The sequence below is a fragment of the Hyaena hyaena genome, unplaced genomic scaffold (genome assembly GCF_003009895.1).
Source record: "Hyaena hyaena isolate Hyena2069 unplaced genomic scaffold, ASM300989v1 scaffold_119, whole genome shotgun sequence".
In the NCBI taxonomy this organism is placed as follows: Eukaryota; Metazoa; Chordata; class Mammalia; order Carnivora; family Hyaenidae; genus Hyaena; species Hyaena hyaena.
Window position 1 is genome coordinate 2,804,268 of NW_024080750.1, and position 22,052 is coordinate 2,826,319.

Genomic DNA, 22,052 nt, shown 5'->3' on the forward strand with positions numbered 1-22,052 from the left:
CCCACAGCTTGAATGTTTAAATACTCAACCAGCGGGACTTTCCTACCCCACACCCCCTTCTCTTTTCTTATGGTAAACGAATCGTTTTAACCAGGGAAATGGCATTGCCATGGGTTCCTTCCCTTTGGACTCTTAAAAAACTAGATGACTAAGAAGACTATATTTGTAGAGGACACTGGCTAAGTGTGTGCTTCAGGAGAAAGAGGAGGTACCTGGGAATGTTGATCTGTCTTTGGAAAAGTCCCCCCGGAAGCAGTGATAGGCTGTAGATCCGCACCCACAGAGCGCACTTCACAACACCCTTCCCGAAGTCATCAATGTGCACCACTAAGCATAGGCAGAGTGAGAAAATAGGTCTAGGGTGGAAGTGTTTCTGCAGTAACGTCTGGGGTAGCATCATGAAAAAACCCAGCACCGTCCCTCCTGGTGGGCGGCAGGGGACAGTTTACCAGGACAGAGATATTTGTGCAATGCTTACTATGTGCCAACAGCTAAGTACACATTATGCTGTCTAGTCTTGGTCACAATCTCAGAACCTAGGAACTAGTATTCTCTCCATTTTGTGGATGGGGAGACTGAAGCTCATTGAGGTTAAATAACTTGCCCAAAGTAAGTGCAGCGGCCGCGCCCGGGTCTGACTGACTCCAGGGCTGGGATCTTGGCCATTGCTCTCCTGCTTGCCCACGACTGGACCTGTAGGGGTTTGACACCATTATCGAATGGCAGGGCTGGCATTTCACCATCAGGGCCGGCGAAGGATTTTATTTCCAGCAGCCAACAATCAGAGTGGCGGTCACATAATTAACTTGTCTTCCCTGAAGGAGGTTTGTTCGTGGGACAGTCTTCAAATGGGGCATGAAAAAGGCACTTGGCAAATTGCAAAAGGAAATAACGCTTCAAAATGAAAAATTGATGCACATTTATCAACTGTGGGTAACAAAAGAGCAGACACCATCCATCTGGGGCCATCGCTGAAATCCGTTACGAGGAGTCATACCCTTGATGAAAATGGTTGCATTTCTTGATTCTAATCTTCTGCCAAAGCAGAGATGATTTCCCAGTCATTGCATTACCCGGGCCCCACATGGGCTCCCTCTTTGTCTTACTGTATTTATTTATTTTTGGTTTTGCTGTTTTAATAATGGTGAAATACACCGGGGTGTCCTGACAGCCATTTGCAACGTGCAAGGACCAGCTTTTAAAATGGTTTCTTTCAGATCGATCTGGACGGAAAGCCATTTCCAACGCCCAGAGAGGGATCCTCAAAGAGCAGTTTGCGTTTTCCCCCAATCGGACCTGGTGATAGTGGAGACGGGGCGTGAGGCAGTGTTGGGGTTTGCGGTCGCTAGGATTCTGAAATAAAGGGAATGTCCCTGGGTAACAAAAGAAAAGTTAAGTTTGAGAAATGTGTAGTGACTGTCGTTTTCGCATCTGATCTATGTGGGTGTCAGAGGAGCAAACGGAATAATTTATTGTCCTTTTCCCTCCCAGCCTCCTCCACATAGACCTTCCCACCCCGTGTGCTGGGGACCTAAGCGTGAGCTCAGCGGATCCCAGTCCGTGAGGCTCCATCGGCAGAAACTGGCACAAAATACTAGGCTGCTGGTGGGCTGAGGTGAAGCCATATGCCTCTCCTTGGTCTCATTAACAGAGCTGGAGAAAAGGGTATTTTAATGTACATTTTTAATGAAAGAGAAAAATTGGCTTCAATAATGAAAAATTAAATTGAACTTTCCCCTCCCAGTGATGAAATTAAATACCAACCAACCCAACAGTTGTTTTATTTTTTTTTTACTTTTTATATTTTTTAAAACACCACTCTTTTAGGGGCCTCTCTCTCCCCTTAGCACCGCTGAATTGAGCCGGGCCCTCGGAGTGTCTGCTAAGTGACCGCTCTGGGATTTTTCTTTCTTCCCTCCTGGACTGTGAGAGGCTAGTTGCGGTTTCTCACTTGATGGTTGTACCTTCATCCTCAGAATTTTCCACACAGAGTTCTCCACTGCTGTGGACTTCTGCACTGGCTCTTGGCATTTCATTCAGGATAATGCCAACAGGCCGCTGTGATCAAGAGGCAGTAACATGTTTTTTATTAACATACAGGTCAACATACAGAAATACAACCTGAAAATACATGTACATTTGCGTATAAATGGGATGAAAGAGATTTACAATTTTTTTCAGCCTTGCTCTCACCTGATAAAAGGATGTGACTTTTGCTTCAGGCATTAAGCCTAGCTTTCCCTTATTTATTTATTTATTTATTTATTACTTTTTAAAAAAACCTTTTATTTATTTCTGAGAGAGAGAGTGCAACAGCGTGAGCAGGGGAGGGTCAGAGAGAGAGACACAGAACCTGAAACAGGCTCCAGGCTCTGCTAGCTGTCAGCACAGAGCCCGACGTGGGGCTTGAACCCACGAACTGTGAGATCATGGCCTGAGCCGAAGTCGGATGCCTAACTGACTGAGCCACCCAGGCCCCCCTATTTATTAATTATTTTTAATGTGTATTTATTTTGAGAGAGAGAGAGAGAAGGCACACATGAGCAGGGGGAGGGGCAGAAAGAGAGAGAATCCTAAGCAGGCTCCACGCTGTCAGCACAGAGCTCGGGGCTTGATCTCACAACCGTGAGATCATGACCTGAGCTGAAATCAAAAGTCAGATGCTTAACCATATGAGGCGCCCCCCCCCCCATGCCGGGCACCCTCATGCCTCAGCTTTCCTTTGTTGAGCAGGATCTGGGTGTTGGGAAGGGAAGGCAACAAGGAACGATGTCAGAGAGGTGCAAGGGAATGACACAGTAAAAGAAAAGAAGTAAATCAGCAGATAAACAAGCATAAATTGGGGCAAAGAGGAGGGGGGTAAAGGGTCAGAAGAACTGCACAGGCTGTGTTTCCAGGAAGTGTTTCAGCAGCGAGGCTGAAGATCAGTACTTTTCCGTGTGGAGGATGGTGAATAGCAGAACTGGGTACCAAGCATTTAAAAAGATGTTTAATGTATGAATAATCTCCTATGTTTTATCAAGACTCATGGACATGAGTAAAGGTTTGGATTCCTATTGGTGACATGTTTTGTTGTGCTATTGTTATTTTTTGCAATACATAGGGACACAGAGTATCAGCCAAGACCATGTGGGCCTCTGGTTATATCCAGATACCCACTCATTCATTCATTGATTCATTCATTAATTCATCTTTTTGGTCTATTTAGCTGTTTTCTGTCTCTCGTGTGTGAAGCATTAAAAGGCCTTGAGTTCTTAGAGATGGAGTTAAAAAAATTTTTTTATGTTTATTTATCCTTGAGGGAGGGGGAGAGAGAGAGAGAGAGAGAGCGAGAGAGCGCGCGCGAGAGCGAGCAGGGGAGGGGCAGAGAGAGAGGGAGGTACAGAATCCAAAGCAGGCTCCAGGCTCTGAGCTGTCAGCACGGAGCCTGACGCAGGGCTCGAACCCACAAACTGTGAGATCATGTCCCAAGCCAAAGTCAGAGGCTTAACCTACTGAACCACCCAGATTCTCCTGGAGTTTTTAAAAGAGGATCATCAATTATGTAACTTTAAGTGATACCCAGACCTTCTGTGACCCCTCTGAACTCTCTTCTGTCCTACAGTTGATTTATCTTCTGAATAGAGGGAGCAGGGAGTAAAGTGGGGAAATGTTTTTGGTTCCATTTCCCAGTCAGGGACTGGTGTGTCAGGATCTGGAACTGGGGCGCCTGGGGGGCTCAGTCGGTTAAGCCTCTGACTTTGGCTCAGGTCATGATCTCGCGGTCATGGGTTCGAGCCCCGCGTCGGGCTCTGTGCTGACAGCCCGGAGCCTGGAGCCTGTTTCAGATTCTGTGTTTCCCTCTCTCTCTGCCCCTCCCCCGCTCATGCTCTGTCTCTCTCTCTCCTTCAAAAGTAAATAAACAGTAAAAAAAAAATTTGCTGTACCTGGAGTAGGATGCTGTCCCCCCTGCAAGGCTCCCAGACACTACCCCTATTAGAGTTCAGTTTCTGTTGGAGTCTGGTGTCCATTCGATGACGGGAAAGCCCTTGACACGTCTTGGTCTGGGTTAGGCTGGATGACCTCCGAGGTCTTTTTTAGCCTAAAAAATGTCATGATTTTATAATATAAAAGGTTCCTTTTCTTTACGGGTGTAAAGATTTCCTGAGATTCGTGGCAGGAAAAGCAACATGATAGACTGTTTAGCTCCTATTAGCTCCTCCACCAGCTCAGGTTTCGACGTGGGACGTAGCTGGTATATCTTATGTCATCGCAGAGCGTGTTTCTGTGTTTGTAGATCTCATAACAATTTATGTTTCCACTGACATTTTATTCCTATAGTCAGGACGGTAGATGTTTTGGGGAAAATTTTGAATTTCCTTCTTGACTACCATGAGATGTAAGGACACTTCTCTGTCAGACAAAATATTCCAGTATTCTCTGGATTCAATCTGATGTGTAATAATAGTAACAATAACAATAACAAAACAACAACAATAATAGTAATAATAGAAATCCGGGTCACTCTGGCAGTTTGAACTACAGAGCAAAAAACGGTAAACCATCAACGTAAAGCAGGGGAGCCACTCAGCCCAAGTTAAGGCAAAAAATCAAATAGTAAATTATGTTTGTTTTCATAGGGCTCAGTCACATGTCAGGCTTGGGTGTTGCTACTTTGTAGTATGTGGGTTAATCTCTCATTGGCCACTTTGGTCATTGATCTAGCCATTCTAAACTTCATTTTCATCATTTGTGAAGAGTAGGTAATGCTGCCTATTTATTTTTATTTTTTTAAAGTTTATTTATTTTGAGAAAGAGAAAGAGAGAGTAGGAGCCGGGGAGGGGCAGAGAGAGATGGGGAGAGAGAATCCCAAGCAGGCTCCAGGCTGACAGCTCAGACCCTAGTGTGGGGCTAGGCCCCATGAATTATGAGATCATGACCTGAGCCGAAATCAAGGGTCGAATGCTTAACTGACTCAGCCCCCAAACGCCCCAGTGCTGCCTATTTAATAGAAGATGATGTTGACCAAATTGTTGGGTAAGTGATCTTCTGTAGAACATTTATCACCATACCTGGTACGTGGTGCCTGTTCACCTGTGACGATGGTGGTGGTGAGGATGCTGATGGTGATGATGGCATATACCAACACCCATTCTTCCAGATGTATCCTTAAGAATATCTAGGGGCAGTGGGTGGATGGTTCAGCTTAGGCGTGGGTTTGAATCCTCGGCGTGCCAGGTGGCGGTGTGATGCTGTGTATGCATTACTTAATCTCTGTCTTCTCTTGTCTGAATGACAGGGGATAACAGCAGAAGCCTCATCATGGGTTTTGGTGCGGCTGAAGTGGGTTAATATGAAAAGTCCCAGCTGAATGTCCGGCACAGAGAGAGTCCTCGGTAAATGGTGCAGCAGTTGCTGTTATCATTTATGATTCTTATTAGCCACACGTAACGTGTGAGCGTGCCCTCTCTTCCCATCCATGTTGGAACGTAGTAGTTTGGTCTTCCCAACGAGGGAGGGACTCAGAGTGAAGCAAGGGAAGGCTTAGCCGCCCCGGCTGGTTTTAGCGCGTGGCGGCCATGCTCTCCTTGAAGGGGACAGATCGCAAAGGTGTGAATGGCCTCCCATTTGGACATCTTTTCTCCAAATGCAAAGTCATATATGCTTCTAGCAAAATTTTCAACAATATTGGAACTATAAAGCAAGCAACTCACCCTTCCCGTTCTCTCCAGCCCCCAGCCCCCAACACCAATGTCAGCAGGTGAGGGAGCTCCTTGCAGACCCTTCTGCATGCACACAGACTCACTGAAATTACCTGTATTTATTTAAGTAAACATTTAAAGAAATTATTATTTTTATTAAAAATTTTTAAATGTTTATTTTTGAGAGAGAGACAGAGTGTGAGCAGGGGAGGGGCAGAGAGAGAGGGAGACACAGAATCCGAAGCAGGCTCCAGGCTCTGAGCTGTCAACAGAGCCCAATGTGGGGCTTGAACCCACAAGCAGTGAGATCATGACCTGAGCCAGAAGTCTGATGCTTAACTGACAGAGCCACCCAGGTGCCCTGATTTTCATTATTTTATTTATTTTTTAGAAATTTTTTATTTATTTCTGAGAGAGAGAGAGAGACAGTGTAAGCAGGGGAGGGTCAGAGAGAGAGGGAGACACAGAATCTGAAACAGACTCCAGGCTCTGAGCTGTCAGCACAGAGCCTGACGCGGGGCTCAAACCCACGAACCGCAAGATCATGACCTGAGCCGAAGTTGGATGCTTAACTGACTGAGCCACCCAGGCGCCCCAACATTTTTCACATGAACGCTTGGATATCAGTTCTGACACTACTGGTAGTGGACAGAAAACCTGGAGAATTTTTTTTTTTAAAGTGGGATTGTCTTACGTATGTTGCTGCAAGCTGTTTTCATCCATCAGCTCGAGCACCTGGGTATCGGCCTTCGCTCTCCCGTATAGGACATGTTGTTCCAGTGAAGGGACTGGAATAGAGGGCGGTTTCCTTTGTTGGCCTGTGGTCGGTTGGTGTGGGTTTGTCCCAGGTGTTGGTGGGGTGACCGTCGAACTGGGTTCCTTTCCCGTCCGGAGCGTGAGTCCTAGCTAGCAAGCGAATGTGCTGCCAGGAACAGATGGCACTTAAAGCAGTTTGTCCAAAGCCCGCACAGCGGCCGCTTCTGTGCCGAGGTTTCGTGCTCTCTCAGGGAACGAGAGCTTTTGTGTTCAGTGCTATTCGGTTTCTTGTATCTTGGTGCGGCACAGTGGTTACGGTTTCGCACTGTGGAGTAGGTCTGGCCTGGAGTTGGGGCTTAGCTTTTGCCACTTAGTCCTTTCACGACTTTCTAGAAACTTACTTCTCTCTCCAAGCCTTTAGCTCTTCTTCAGTGAGTCGGGAAGGAGAATAGTCCAGACCTGACAGTGGGGTTGGGAGGATAAATGGAGATAATGTGTGCGAAGGGGTCAGGGTCATCCCAGGGGGTGGGGCAGGTGCTCAGGAGGTGGTAGGTGTTCTCTCAGAGTAAGCGCTGGCCATCCGAGTACGCTGAAGAGGCTGGAAGGTGTGGGGGGCCCAGCTGATACATTCCACCAAAGGAATGTTGGCTGATCACTCACCAAGTGCCCAGCACTCTAAGCATCCTGCACCAGAGTAGATGCGAAGTGGATGAAGGTCATTTCGAGGCCCTTCCGGGATCCTGGGGGAGAGAGAGGAGTGGCCAAGCCTAACAGAATCATTCACACGATAGAACGAGCCCATGAGCGGAAGAGGCATGTGCCCAGGGGCTCAGGGGAGGGAGCCGTGGTGAATTCTCCCTGGGAAGATGGCTCCTTCTCATCTTGCTGCTGCTTCCTGGTTCCCATTTTCTTCTGGTTCCCCTAGTGGAGAGGTTATAAGGTCAATTTGGCCAAGGGATGTACTTTGTTTTTCCTACGGTGTTCCAATTCTTTTTTTTTGAGAGAGAGAGTGCACATGTGAGCAGGGGAGGGGCGGAGGGAAAGAGAGAAAAATCTCAAGCAGGCTCCACACTCAGCACGGAGCTCAATGTGAGGCTCAGTCCCACAACCTGGGATGATGTCCCAAGCTGAAATCAAGAATCAGACATGGACTCTCAGATGACTGAGCCATCCAGGTGCCCCTGGTGTTCTGATTTTTAAATTGGTTGTCAATACTTCAAGAAAAAAATAGAGCACATTTTACTTAAAAATCTGGAATTCTGGCTTCTCTTGAGAGTGGAGCAGCGGCCACTGAGTAGCTTTTGCTCTTCCTCTGGGACACATACTGCCGTGTCCCTCCCCCCCCCCCCCCCTCTGGCTTCTCTTGAGAGTGGAGCAGCGGCCACTGAGTAGCTTTTGCTCTTCCTCTGGGACACATACTGCCGTGTCCCTCCCCCCCCTCCCGTCCCCTCCAGCCCACTCCTCATGCATGTTACCCGCCCGGCCCCTGCTCTGGTAGGTCCACCCTCTCCACTGGCCCAGGGTCACTGCTCTGCGCGCCCTCGGTGGAACGCCATGCCCTCCTTCCCATCCTGGTGTGGGTGACATGTCTTCCCGGAAAGCCCCGCTGCCATGGACTTGACCTGTCCCTCTTGTTCTTTCTCGTCCTGGGAGCGCTCAAGATGAAAGTGGTGGAGCGAGGTCTATCTGGACCGGGGGGAGCATCTATGACCAGTAGTGTTTACACTTTCCGGCTTGTGATGACACTGAAGAGCACACTGACTTGCCTTTACGCCCCCTACAGACAAAGCCCCCACTTCCACCTGCACCTGGGGATCCCCCCGCTGCCCCACCCCTGCCCGCTTGGCCCACCCCAGCTCTCTCACCCGGCGCCACACTGATGGGTGTAATCCCCTGATTCCCAGCCACCTCCCCCTGCCCCATCAGCCACGCCCACCGTGTGTCTGCTGAGCCCAGCACCCTGCCTGGCCCAGCAGACGCGCTCCAGAGAAGTACTGACTGACCCAATGAGAAACGCAATGCTTAGGTCAGAGTGTTCACTTGCGAGATTACGCTCCGTAATTGGCCAACTCGATCTGGGAGCGGAGGGTTCCTGAATATTTATATTCCTCCTGCAGAAGGTGGGTGGTATCGTGACAAATTCCTGCGTTTCTCCTCAAGAGGAAATGAGGAATTAGGAGGGAAATTCGCACCCCTGGATCAATATATGGCAAAACTTCAGCTCCATAACCTTAAAACCCAAGCAATTAGCTGCGTTTGAAAAGGTCAGCGATGGTTATGCCGCCTCTGTTCTGACAGGTTGAAGTGTCCAACAGAACTCAGTTTAAATTAGAAAGATCTTTGGCAAAGTTAGTCAGAACCTTGTTGATACTGTCATCCTGCGGGGGACGTGAAGCTTCGGGACTGCAAGCTTTTCCGAGGAGCAGCTGGAATTTTCTCTTGCTGTTTGGAAGAGAGCGTGGGGACCCTGCCATCACCTCCCCCAGAGCCTACCAGTAAAAGTAGCTGCTGGGTTTTTGTTTTTTGCTTTTTTGGTGTGTTTTGTTTTGGAGTGTCTACTCTGGGCCAGTTGCTGTGGGTCCCTTAAATAGATTTCCTCCAGACTTCCCATGACTTGTGAGATGGACATCATGAGTACTCTTGTTTCATGCAAATGAAACAGGCTCAGAGGAGTGAAGCCACTTGTCCAGAGTCACACAGTTAAGAGACGGTGTCTTTTCCTGATAAAATTTGGAATGTCTGGTTCCTCTACCCACAGTCCCTCAAATTCTGCGATGAGGGGAAAGGACCATGGGGTCCAGAGGGAAACCTGGACCGCTTGTCATGTCACGATTATGGGTCTCCTCACCTCCCCGTGTCACGGCCTCGCTCGTTTGTTAGGCAGGCAGTGGTGGTTTTAATTTCATAAGCTCCAAGAGGTCTGCAGAGGAGGCTGGCGGTGGGGGTGGGGTGGGGCGGGGGCGGAGAGCAAGGTGTGGATGGGACAATGAGCCTATCGGACTGGCCTGCACTTTTCTCACCCCCTCCTGACACCAGTCTTCTTTCCTTGGGTACTTTCCCCTTCATTTTCTACACATTCATGGCTTTGGGGAAAAGCAGTCCCCTAATAGCCAGTCAGGGCTAAAGTGACCTTCACAGGACCTTGGGACCCTTGAGGGGTAGGAATGGAAAGCGCTGTCGTGGACATAGCCGTAGGGAAGTTCTGTATCAACATTAAACCTCAGTGCGCCTGGGTGGCTCAGTCGGCCCAGCAGCCAGCTGATTTTGGCTCGGGTCACAATCTCACGGTTGTGAGATCCAGACCCAAGTCGGGCTCTGTGCCGAGCGTGGAGCCTGCTTGGGATTCTCTCTCTGCTCCCCCTCTCTCTGCCCCTGTCCCACTCACTCTCTCTCTCTCAAAATAAATATTTAAAAAATATTAAAACTCTGTCTTGTGTAGTCGGCAGGAGGGACAACAGATCATGGTTGGGGGGGAGGGGCGGGGAAGAACATGGACTTTGGAACCAACTGGGACCCAAGTTCAAACTTCAGCCTTTTCCACTTACAAGCTGGGCCACTTGGGACAAGTTACATAACTTCTCTAAGTGTCTTTTTCCAGAGAAGGGGAATCTTTGTTTCCCTTGCAAGGTTGTTGTGAGCACAGGGGTGATTTAGAAGCCTCTACGACCCTGACTTAGCTCGTGCTGGGTGCCTGATACATGGAAGTTAACAGCGCACATTCCTCCTGCTGTCACAGGACTTATGATCCTGGGGGAGACAAACCAGAAAGAGGCAATTAGCACAAGGTGCACTAAGTGCTCTTAGGGGACAGAAGCGGCCTGCTGTGTGAACATGGAGAAGGAGTCCCTAACCCCGGCTTCGCATGTGAGTGTGGGGGGCGGGAGACACGTGGGGACAGAATAAGAAGGACCTAAGGCGACAAGGGGAGAAGAGCAGAGGAAGATTCGGAGCCAGGCTGTCCAGCAGTAAATACGATTGAGGTCGTTGTTAACCTCCTGCCGCTCGGTGCGCATCTCCGCTTGTGTAGCTTCGAAGGGTCTCCATTCTCAGCCTCCTGCTCAGGTCGCTGCGCCTCCGTAAAGGGCAGCTCCCATTCTCGCATGGCTCGGGCCAAGAAATCTCAGCATCGCCCTTGACTCAACTTCTTGCTCTGTTTCACCTCGGTCTCTCTGTCGGTCCCATCACCCACATCTTCCAGGTGTGCCCGTGCCTTCCTACTTGCCCTGCGTCCGCCCTTCACCAGGATGCCGTGCGCTCTGCAGACCGTTGCCCCGCGGGGACCCTGGCTGGTCCCCGGCCACTGCGATGCTCTCTCTGCCCACCAGCCACGGTCATGTTTCTGCGACGCAAGTCAGGCGGTGGCCGCTCTTCCGCTCCGACCTCTCCGGAGGCTGACCATCTCTGCCAGAGTCAGTGTGGACACCCCCGCCCTGTGGCCTCCCACCCACCCCGCCGACCGCATCTCTGCCTCCTCCCCTGCCGCTTTGCTGGCTTCCTTGCTGCCGCTCAGGCATGTCGGTCAGGTGCTTGTCCTTTGCCATCATGGTCCTGTGTTGGCAACTTTCCCTTCCCGGCCGACGAATGGGGCTCGCCCTCTCCTTTGATTCAGGCCTTCCTTCAACTGCCCACTGTCCCAAGGCCCTCCTGGGGACGCCCGGGGGGGGCTCAGTCAGTTGAGCTTCTGACTCTTGGTTTCGGCTCGGGTCACGATCTCGCGGTTTCATGGGTTCAGGCCCCGTGTCGGGCTCTGGGCTGACAGCGTGGAGCCTGCTTGGGATTCTGTCTCCCTCCCTCTCTGCCCCTCCCCCACTCATACCGTCTCTGTCTCTCTCAAAATAAATAACTAAACTTAAAATATAAAGGCCCTCCTGACTCCCTGTGTAAAGCAGCCCCTCTTCCTCATGGATCGTGGATGGTCACCCGACATTTCTGCCTTTGCTCATTGTCTGTCTTTCCAATCATAGCATCAGCTCCACAGGGGTAGAGAATCTGCCAGTTTTCTTCCCTGTACCGTTAGTGCCTAGAATAGTTCCTGGCAGGTGGTAGGGACCTAATGAACATGCCTGAGATGAATGAATCCCATCACACCGGGCACCCCAGTGGACTGTGGATATGCGGCAGTCCGGCCGGGTCAGCTGGGTGGCTGGCCTCCCAGGTCAGTACGGCCAGAATCGTCCAGCTGTAGGAAGTGTGTAGGGCAGGAGTGTGGCTGAGCCCAACCCAGAGCTCCCCAGGGGGGTGCTGACCTCTGAGGAGGAGGCGCTGGCCTGTTGCCTGCAGGCTCTTGGAGGACCCATCAGGAGAGCTTCCCGTTTCCACTTCTGTCTCCAAGCCCTGGGGGCTTCATCAGGACGAGGCCCCTGATGTCCTCCAGCTTCCTCTGTCCAGAATCCTTCTCTGACCTGTTTCTGGCCACGAAGACCCCTTCTGCAGCAGGAAAGGTGGATCCTCGCACTGGCATGCAGTTCCCACACTGCAAGGTGGTGGTTTCCAGGCGCTTCTCACCCGTGGAACTGGAAGCTCAGCGTATCTTGTCATTCTGCACCCCGGGGCGCAGACGAGATGCGTTTAGATGGTACTTGGAAGAGATTAATTGCAATAGTTACTTTCTTTAATGTGCACCAGCCCCACTGAGCGTGATTTATGGCCGGTGTTGCATAGGGCTGGGCTTGAGCTGCGCAGAGGAGCACGCCGGACCCCAGATGGGTCACCCCGGCTTACATGACAAGATGATTGTGGACGTGTTCCTCGGTGATTTTAGCATAAAATAAAATTGAATAACGCAGTCAGAGAGTTATTCTCTTTCCCATTCTCTTTTAATGATTCTGATTACTGGAGAAAAAAAATCTTGTTTGGTGCTTGAACACTTGCCAACCTCCCTTTTTTTTTTTTTTTTTTTTAAATCACGGAGACAGCTAGTGGCAGACTCAGACCATTCCACAGAAAACCGTCCCTAGCGGGAATTGGGTAATGATACTTGTTTTCACTGTGTTTATTTTAATTGTTGCTTTCTATTGATTGCAAGTGATCTGGCTTCTGTTGGCGGTTATGATATAAAATTTCGATGACAGCAAATTTATTTCATGGGAACTTTGGGGCGACTTAAAGAAGTAAGCATGAATAATGGACGAGTCGCATGTGAGCCCGCAGAGATCTCGGTGGTGAGCCTGAAGAGCGGACGCTGGGAGGCGGGGTACGGCACGTCTAATTGCAGCGGCGGTGGACCGCCAAGTGGGGCCACACTCCCGCCGGGGTTGTGCCACTCACCTGGGCACCCTCTGGCTCCTGGCCCCGTTTCCAGCGCGCCGTCACTTTCTAGTGACTTTGAATCGGGCCCACCAGCCACTTCTCTGCCAACGACCAGACCCCGCAGCCTGCCCCGTGTCCTTGGGAAACTGCGGTGACCCAATTACTCAAGTCTGAGTGGCCCTCCTGTCAGCATTCAGGGACTCATTAAAACATAGTTGGAGCGGCCGTAAACGGGGTGTATGGCGCTGCCCTTTGTCAGAACCGTGATCGGAAGTCAAAACATGTTTCTGGTAATGTCACCGAGTGCAGATTCCTGTTTTCTCCCGTTCCTCCCTCATGCTTTTGCACATTCAAAAACCTGACTGGGTAATGTGTGACCCCGGGAGGAGAAGATTAGATGTGACAGGACTCCAGGACCAGTTCCGTTCTCTGAAAACCACTGAGATGCTGAACAATGGCAGCACTTGAATGAGCCAAGTGCTTCCTTTGAACTAGGGGTCGAGCTCGATGCTGGAAAGTGATGCCGGTGCAGCTCTGCAGGCTGCAGGGCTAGGGTGCATACAAAACGGGTCAGTTAATGTCTCTGTGGATCCTTCTAGTGTCTTCCTGGGGGCCTGCCGATTGAGCCGATGATTACTATAGCCCCTGGGGCTACTGACAGTACCAAAAGGGTCAGGTTGGTTTAACAAAATGAAATATTTTGCTGATGGCATTAAATAAAAAAAATTTTTTTAGCATTTATTTAGTTTTGAAAGAGAGAGATAGAGTGAGCGAGAGAGCGAGCGTGCGCATGCAAGTTGGGGAGGGGCAGAGAGAGGGAGACAGAGGATCCAAAGCAGTCTCCATATTGTGAGCGCAGAACCCAATGTGGGACTCGAACTCATGAACTGTGAGATCATGACCTGAGCTGAAATCAAGAGTCAGACTCGCCGTGGTGCCCGAGCCCCCCCCCGGGCACCCCGCAGATGGCGTCTCAGTAGTGGTCATTTACTGGCCCTTGCTGTGTGTACCATGTGTTTCACATAAGTTTTTGCATTCAGTTCTCATGGCAGTTTTATGTAGCGACCGGTAGGTACTGTTCCTTTTTTGCTGATGAAGAAACTGAGGCCCAAAGAGCCCAAGTCCATTTCCACAGGAGCTCTGGGCCCATGTTGGTCTGAGCCTCAGTGGTGTATTTCCAGTCTCTGGGCTTATGCCCCTGAGGGAAGGTATAGATACTCTAGTGTTAAAAAAGAAAGAATTTTAAGTTTCTGAAACTTAATGTCCCACTCTGCTACTCTCTAGCTGCGTTGCATTGTCCACCGGAATCCAATGGAACGTCCAAAGGGGATGAATAAAGAAAGAGTCGATGGAAAGGATTGCTTGCAAAGGCACGGGTAGGATTAATCAAGGGAACAGTGGGGGTTGGTGAAGCGACCCAGGGACAGGAACGTCAGGAGGCCATTTATGCCTCTAAGCTTGAAGCAAGGGGGGGAGTGGGTCCTGGAACCCAGGGAAGCCTGAAGCTGTAGGAGGGACCGCTCCCTAAGAGCCCTTGCCCTTGGGTAGAGGACATAGTTAGTGTCAAACTGCATCTCAGCTGCAAGCACAGAGGAGAGAGAGGCTGGCCTCTTTTGCCTCCCACCTTCTGTCTTTCTCCTGGTGCTGCCCATTGGCCAAACCCGAGTAGAAGCCAGGGGACAAAGGAGCCTGGTTGATGCAGCTCGTCCAAGTGACTTTCAGGGCAAACAGCAGGGTAGAGAGCGGTGGGGACTGAATCTGGAAGGGTCAAGGGGGTGTATCCAGCACAGAAAGCTTGACCTCTCTGAGATATACCTGTATTAGGCATCTCATGCTGCCCAACAAACCTGTACACCACTTGGAGGCTTAACCAATAAACCACCGTGTGGAATCCCCTTCTCAAGAGGCCTCTTTTAGCTCAATTCCATTCTTTGTATGTGCCCCGCTCCTTCCAGCTGTAGGACTTAGAAGGAGCATTAGGAGGGGTGCCTGGGTGGCTCAGTCAGTTGAGCTTAGGTCATGATCTCATGATTTGTGAATTTGAGCCCCACATTGGGCTCTCTGCTGTCAGCTCAAAGGAGCTGACACTTTGGATCCTTTATCCCCTCTCTCTGGCATTTCCCTGCTGGTTCTCTCTCTCTCTCTCTCTCTCTCTCTCAAAATAAATAAAGTTAAAAAAATAAAAGGGGCATTAGGCCACACATTTCTGCCAGGTTCCCAGCGATCCTTCCCCCCTTCCATTTTGCCATGTTAATTTTTCCTAATGCTTAAATTCTCATCTCCTTTGTTAGCCTTTCCCGACCTCCCTGGCCAGATTGTTTGCTTTATTGTGTTTTCCATCTGCTTCTCCGCGTGACAAGTGTCAGCGGTTGTGATTTTACACTTAACCTGCGAGCTCACTTGTGTAATGTCTGTTTCCTCTGCTACACTCTACACTCCGTGGGGGTAGATTCTTCTCCTCTTTGCTCCCATTTTGCTTCCTAGATGCTGGCTTGGTGCCTACGATATGGTGGGAGTTCCGTGAGCATCTGCGGAGTGAATGGGACTGAATTACTCTGTGATGTTTTCACTCTTGATTAATTTACCGAGTGTCTAATAACAGCTGTGCTAAATTTTAGGAAGAGAAAGGTGCCCGGGATCCAGTCTCCTGTAGTAAAGAAATCTGTTGAACTTCCTAAGTTGAGTCCTTCCCACCAGTGTTTTGAGCACACACTAGAACTTTTTAACACCACAGCACAGCTATTAACATGGGAAGCTGTTAGCGAGGGTGTTCTGTGAGGGACAAATGCAGGAATTTCTGAAATTATAATTTCCATGAGGGCTTGGATGGCATATCAACCATTCATTTATCCGTCCGTCCGTCCATCCATCCATCCATCCAACAGCATCACCACCAACAAAAATCCCATGATGCCTCTGATTTGTCAGGCAGCAGGGACTCAGGGCAACAGTTCCTGAGTTTTGAGGGAAGCTCTGTGTGGAATGCACAGGGGTTACTTTTCTCCCCCAGGCAGAGCCGTTAGGAGAATCCTACCTGAATCTTCACCGCGCTAACCTGGTGGGTTTTCTGGAGGTAAAGCCCAGGAAGTTGGGTTGCCCTAAGATTTCAGCCACATGCTTGTCTCTTCTCAGTTCCCAGAGGCTCATCAGAATTGCCTCCTCCCTATTCCTGCCTGTCATGGGTCCAGCGGCTTCTGTCCAGGTGAGCGGGTCTTGGCTGCGGCGCTCTGAATTGTCCCCTCTTCAGATTTCAGGATGACAGTCTGTCTTGTGACTTCGGTTTTCCCCTGGGTCCCAGACCAGATATCGATTTTCAGCTTGTTGAGCTTTTTCTTGTTATAAGGATGGGAGGGACGGCGTCCAAACTCTTTACTTGGGGGGAGCTGAGACCGGAAGTCAACACACTGGTGATACACAGGAAGCAAATAAAGACACAGTATGATTTTGCTTCTCCCCCGCCACCGAACAGACCTCGTCGTCCCTGGGAATTCCTGGATGTTCCTAGAAATGTGGAGGGTGTTGACTAGGTAGAGATTAAGCATAATCTCATACTCTCAGCTTGGGCTTCACCAGGTTATGCGAGGCTTTAGATTTCGTTCCAGTGTTTGGGAGGTAGGAGGCTTTGTGTCCCCTGGTAACGGGTCCAGAGAAAATGCCAGTGAGAACTAGAATCGATAGTTTCTTCCAAATCAGACCTTCTTAAGTTTGCTTACCCTTTTGCTGCAGAGTGAGTGTGAATTTCTGCTTGCTAAACTAAGAGCCAGCTCACTGGTAAGTGGGTTCACTTGGACACGTGCAGCAGAATCCTACTGTGGGTGTCGGGAGATGAAGAGAATTCTGTGTGCTCCCATCTGCAGTGGTAAACAATTGTCCAGTCAGCTACACACTGGCCTCCTCCGTGTTCCTGGAAATCATTCGTGAAGTTCTCTGAACTGCACATCACAGAGTCAGAAACTCTCAGATATTTCCCTGTCCGCCCCCCGCCCCCCACCAGCCCCCAGATGGGCCTGCGCCTTACGGACCTTCCCATTGTCACAACACATCTGGACACAGTGCCACCTCAGGCTGTGACAGGAGGGGAACCCCAGGCTTGATCCCTTTCAAATAGCACACTGGAAGCGGTCTTGCCTTGAGGCTTCTCTTAAGTGACAAGCTGCTTGTCGGACACATGAAAACCCCAAGGGGACCCGAGCTGGGACAGCCTCCCCCCAGCTAAATAAAATGGCTTCACAGGACCGTGTTGACCTGGCGCTGTGTACGACCAGAAGCTCTTTCAATTATTCCACAAGCGGCTGTGGAGGGCATGTGAAGTCATCTGCATTCAGAGTTGGCTTTACTATTTCTACAGAGAATGATTTGCCAGAGAGCCTTTGACTATTTAAAGGCTGTTAGGTGAGCAAGACATTTGGGTAATTGGGCACTTGATGTTGGTTTGGTGCCGCCTTTATGCATATTGATGGTCGCGTGGGTATAAAGACCTTGTCTTACTTTAATTGAAGTCCGCGCATGGGAGGGGCTGGCGTGCACCCCCGGCTGGCTGCAGACTTGGCTTTGAAGAGCCACGCTGAATAAAGACAGACATGGCTTTGGCGATCCCCCTACCCCCCTTCTGTGTTCCAGTTAAAATTCTTCAGGTTGTAACACAGATGGACCTGGAGGGTGTTATGCTAAGTGAAATAAGTCAGTCAGAGAAAGACAAATACCATATGATTTCACTCGTGTGCGGAAGTTAAGACACAAAACAAGCAAAAAGAGACAAACGACAAAACAGACTCTTTAATACAGAGGACAGACTGGGGGCTGTCAGAGGGGAGGTGCGGTAGAGGGATGGAAACAGATCCAGGGGGTCCGGAGCACACTTATGATGATGAGTACTAAGAAGTGGGTAGAGTTGAATGTTGTATTGTACGCCAGAAACAGATATACTACTATGTTAATTCTACTTGAATGAAAACAAAAACCATCCCGTGGGTCCAGTGAAGGCCAGCGGGAGGAGCCCCGCCCAGAGCTGCCCGCCTGGGTCTTGACAGACAGTAAGTGACTATTGATTTATGTCACACACACCACAAAAGGAGGGAGAGGGTATTTTATTTTATTTTAAAGTTCACTTATTTATTTTGAGAGAGAGAGAAGGGAAGGGGGAGGGAGAGAGGGAATCCTTTGTCTTATGCTGTCAGCGCAGAGCCTGATGCTGGGCTCGAACCCATGAACCACAAGATCATGACCTGAGCTGAAAGCAAGAGTCAGCCGCTTAACCAATCGAGCCACCCAGGCACCCCAATTTTATTCTTGTTTTAAATGAGTCTCGAATTTTCATAGGAGTCTGCTACATCTGTGTTTAAATACAGTGATGTCTTAAAGAAGTTAAATGCTGAGCGCAGTCAGACCTCGGGGAAGCAGGGTTGGGAGGCGGAGGTCGAAGATGATCGGGAGGTCTGGCGGCCTCTCCACACTTCTTCTCTGCCCCTCGTTTCTCTGCCTGACTCTTTCAGGCGTCCTGTCCGGCTTTCTTGGTCATTCCACAAACATGGCACAAGAGGGCTGTTCTAAAGTTGGCGAGTTCATACCAGTTCACCTTGAATCCCCCACAGCCTGGCTGTCTCACCGCCAGTTCGAGGTTCCTGAGAGGGAGAACCTGACAAGAAAGGGAATGGCCATCCTGGGGGACAGAGAGAAGCCCCATGGGTGGGGGGCTCCTCAGAAGGCAGTACTTCATTTCTGGTATTATTCCCATCGTATAGATGGGGAAACTCAGACCCAGCCTACCTCGCCAAGGTCACATAACCACACCTCGGCTTTCCCCTTGAATGAAGATCATTGTGAAGAGACACTTTTCCTTTGGATGAAAATCGGTGCTATTTATTCTGCAACTATTTTTAAGGCAGGGATTTATCTTTTAAGTGGGATGCATTGTTTAGCAAAAAAAATTTTTTTTATTTTTTACTTCTTAATTTTGTCCAAAGGAGATGTGCTTTCTCAAAATAAAGCGAGCGTCAATGAGAGTAACATTTTAGTAGCAAATAGAACGATTCCCAAAATAATCCAGGACAGTTATGTAATCACACAAAGTTCTCTGGTATTTCACTTTATTAAAGAAAAAATTTAGTGCAAGAAATGAACAAGAAGGGGATAAAAATTCTTCACACAAAGCAGAGTCATGCTATTAGCCAAAAGGTTGAAGTTTCCCATGTTCGAGGGAATAAAGTCCCTAAAAGCAAGCACGAACTTGAGTGAAACACGGAGTGGGGGGCTGCTAGGCAGAAGGGGAGGGCGAGGCCAGGGGTTCCAGGAGCTGTTCTGGGGTCCGCGTGGCCACCCTTGTGGGGACCGCTGTGGGGGAGTCTGAGGAGCAGTTCGAATGGATGTCTGGGCTCTTCTGCTGGCGGCTGTGCAGAGATCGCATTCTGTAGCGCGTGTGCTACACGCATTCTGTGCGTGAGCATGTGCACGCATGTGTGTGTGTGGGCACAGGTCTCCTCAAACTCTGGAAATCTAGGGGGGAAAGAGAAAAGATCTTTCTGCCATTTGTCTCATTCCTCTGAACGTCTGATCTGACTCCCCTTTCTCCAGTTTCCTTGCTCTTATTGAGTTGATCCACTAACTTCTTCCGTGGAAGTACAGCGTTAGATTTTCCAGACTTGAGGCTATTCTCCTGTTCAAGGCAAGACCATATTTTGATTTTTTTTTTTTAAGTGGAAGGGAATTACCGATGAATTTTTTTTTTTTTTTTTTTAAAGATGGCATGAGACAGGGCGGGTGTCAGTGGGTTCATGCATCTCCTTGTTCTTGCTTAATGAACGCCCAAGCACTGTTCATACACTGCCTTCTCTGCCTTTGGCCATCCATCTGGGAAGGTCTCAGTGGTCCTGGGGTCCCTGTGCTGGGGTTTCTCCAAAGAGAGCTTGCTTGGGCTCTTCTGGCCTCTTGGTAGTCTCTACCAGGTTACCCTTCTAGATAGTAGGAAAGGGTGCCATACTACTTTCCCTGGTGCAGAGGAGACCGAGGAAAAAGTCCATGGAAACAATGGCTTATCTGCTGGTGGCTCGTGAGCTCCCAACAGCAGGCGTGCTGGGCTTGGTACATGGCCAGTCTGTGTTGCAGGACGTCTTTGGTCAAAACCTCTGCTGCTCTCTGCTGCCCACTTGGCTACCTTCCTGGCCTTGACACCACCATCCAGGCTCTACCCCTAGCTGCACCCCAGTGCAGCCGGCCTGTTGATAGGGTGGGGAGGGCTCACAAACTAACCTCGAGTGTACATGTACCCGCAGCCTCCCCCGAGGTGGCTGGGAGCATCTGCTCTCCGACAGCATGTCCGTGTCCACCCAGTTCTGCCAGGGTCCTGTCCCAGGGCACGTGAGATAGAATACTGGTTATGATGGAATCAGATCAGGCCACTTGTGTGGGAGTGCACCGGCTCCCGGAGAGACTCGAACAAAGGCCCTGTGCTTACCGGAGGGCCCATTCGGGAATGATGGCGAAAATGGCCCAGCTCCTAGACATCCTGTAAACTTTGAAGATTTTCTTCTTTTTAACAAAAAATGAAAAGTCAAAGTGAATGTCTGCAGCTCAGATGAAAATCTTGTTTTCAAAGTTTAAACCATTCGGTTCTTTCTCCTCTTTCCCTTCCACTAGGCTCTGTGCTGAGCTCTGAGAAGTAGGAGAAAAGACATTTGACGTTGGTTAGCATTTATATCTTTAAGTAGTTGGGAACTACCCAGCTAAACTTTCTTAAGTATTGATGAAGATAACGAATAGAAAAGGTATCAACATCGGAAGAAACTGTACTTTGCTCGTGAATTAAAAATGTTTTTTTTTCTCTTGAGTACATTTTTTATTACCTAAATTATTGTTCTGTGCTCTTTTTTCATAAATGCAGCTGCCCTAAGGACTTGGTTTCTAATGAGCATATACAGACAGCACGTTTTGCTCAGTTTCCTGCCTCCATTTGCCATACAATGCAGATCTTGCTTAAAATAACCTTTTTTTTTTTTTTTTTTTACATGGCTATTAGTGTTTTGACGTCAATTAAAAATATACAACTTGTAAATACATAAGAAAGAGCAATCTATTGACCAGGACTCCTGACGTTTTTCTTTTTTTTTAATGTTTTACTTATTTCTGAGAAAGAGAGAGAGAGAGAGAGAGCGAGCGAGCGCATGCGTGCAGGGGAGGGTCAGAGAGAGAGAGGGAGATACAGAATCCAAAACAGGCTCCAGGCTCTGAGCTGGCTGTCAGCACAGAGCCCAGCACGGGGCTCGAACCCACGAACCGTGAGATCATGACCTGAGCTGAAGTCGGATGCTTAACCAACTGAGCCACCCAGGTGCCCCAACATTTTTCACATGAACGCTGTGGATATCAGTTCTGACACTACTGGTAGCGGACAGAAAACCTGGAAAAATGTCTGAAACTATTAGCACTTTGTATGTATTTGTTATATGACGTCGTAAAGCTCATTTTCATCAACATCCGAAGAACCCAATGAGACTTCCATTTTACATAAACAGATAGGTTTCTCCTTGGTCGCTATGTGGAGATAGACACACAAAAGCACTGAGAGAGAGTGAACTCAGCAGCTGATGATGTGCAGGTAGAAGGGCCTCACTTCACAACTTGCTTGTGAATAATGATGTTTGTCTGATCGTCTGTTCTGTTTTCTGTGAGGAGGGGAAACCCTTTGCAATCAGTGCCAAGGGTTTTGGTCCCCTTTTTGTATTTTTCCTTATGTGTCCTCCAAACAAGCGCCTTTTGATTTTGGAATTACCCCGTGTGGGTAGTTATTTAGATCAACTTCATTCCTTGGCTGGTGTACAATGCCTTTGCAAATGCTCTTCTGCACTCTTTGATGGTTTTAATATCCCCTTCAGTCACGAAGGAAGATGTTTTCTGAGTTAGTGGGAAACGCACATGTAGGGAAATACAGCCCCAAACCTCCTTCGATGAGCAGAGATGGGCTATGGGCTGGTCGTTACGTATAGCGCCCACATCTCCGTGGCTCAGTTGAACAGAAGTGGTTCTTTTTCCGTCCCTTAGGCCTCATATCTCTTGTGGGGTGGCAGGGCCTCACGCTGATGAATTTGCCATCATTCTGCACCTCTACCACCTGGGACACATGGCTTTTCCTGGAGCCACAGAGAGGAAGAAGAATCCTGGAGAACTGAGCCTGAGCTTTTCACTGCCTCAGCCAGAAATGACACACATCACTTCTGCTTCACATTTTGCCAGCTGTCACTTGTTATACGGCCACTTGCCAGTTAGATGGGAGATACAGAGGAGTAAATAGGAGGAAAATCAAAACATGAGGGAGAAACCGGCCTTTGGATCCCAATCCTGATTATGATTATAAGTTGTGGCATCCAGAGAGT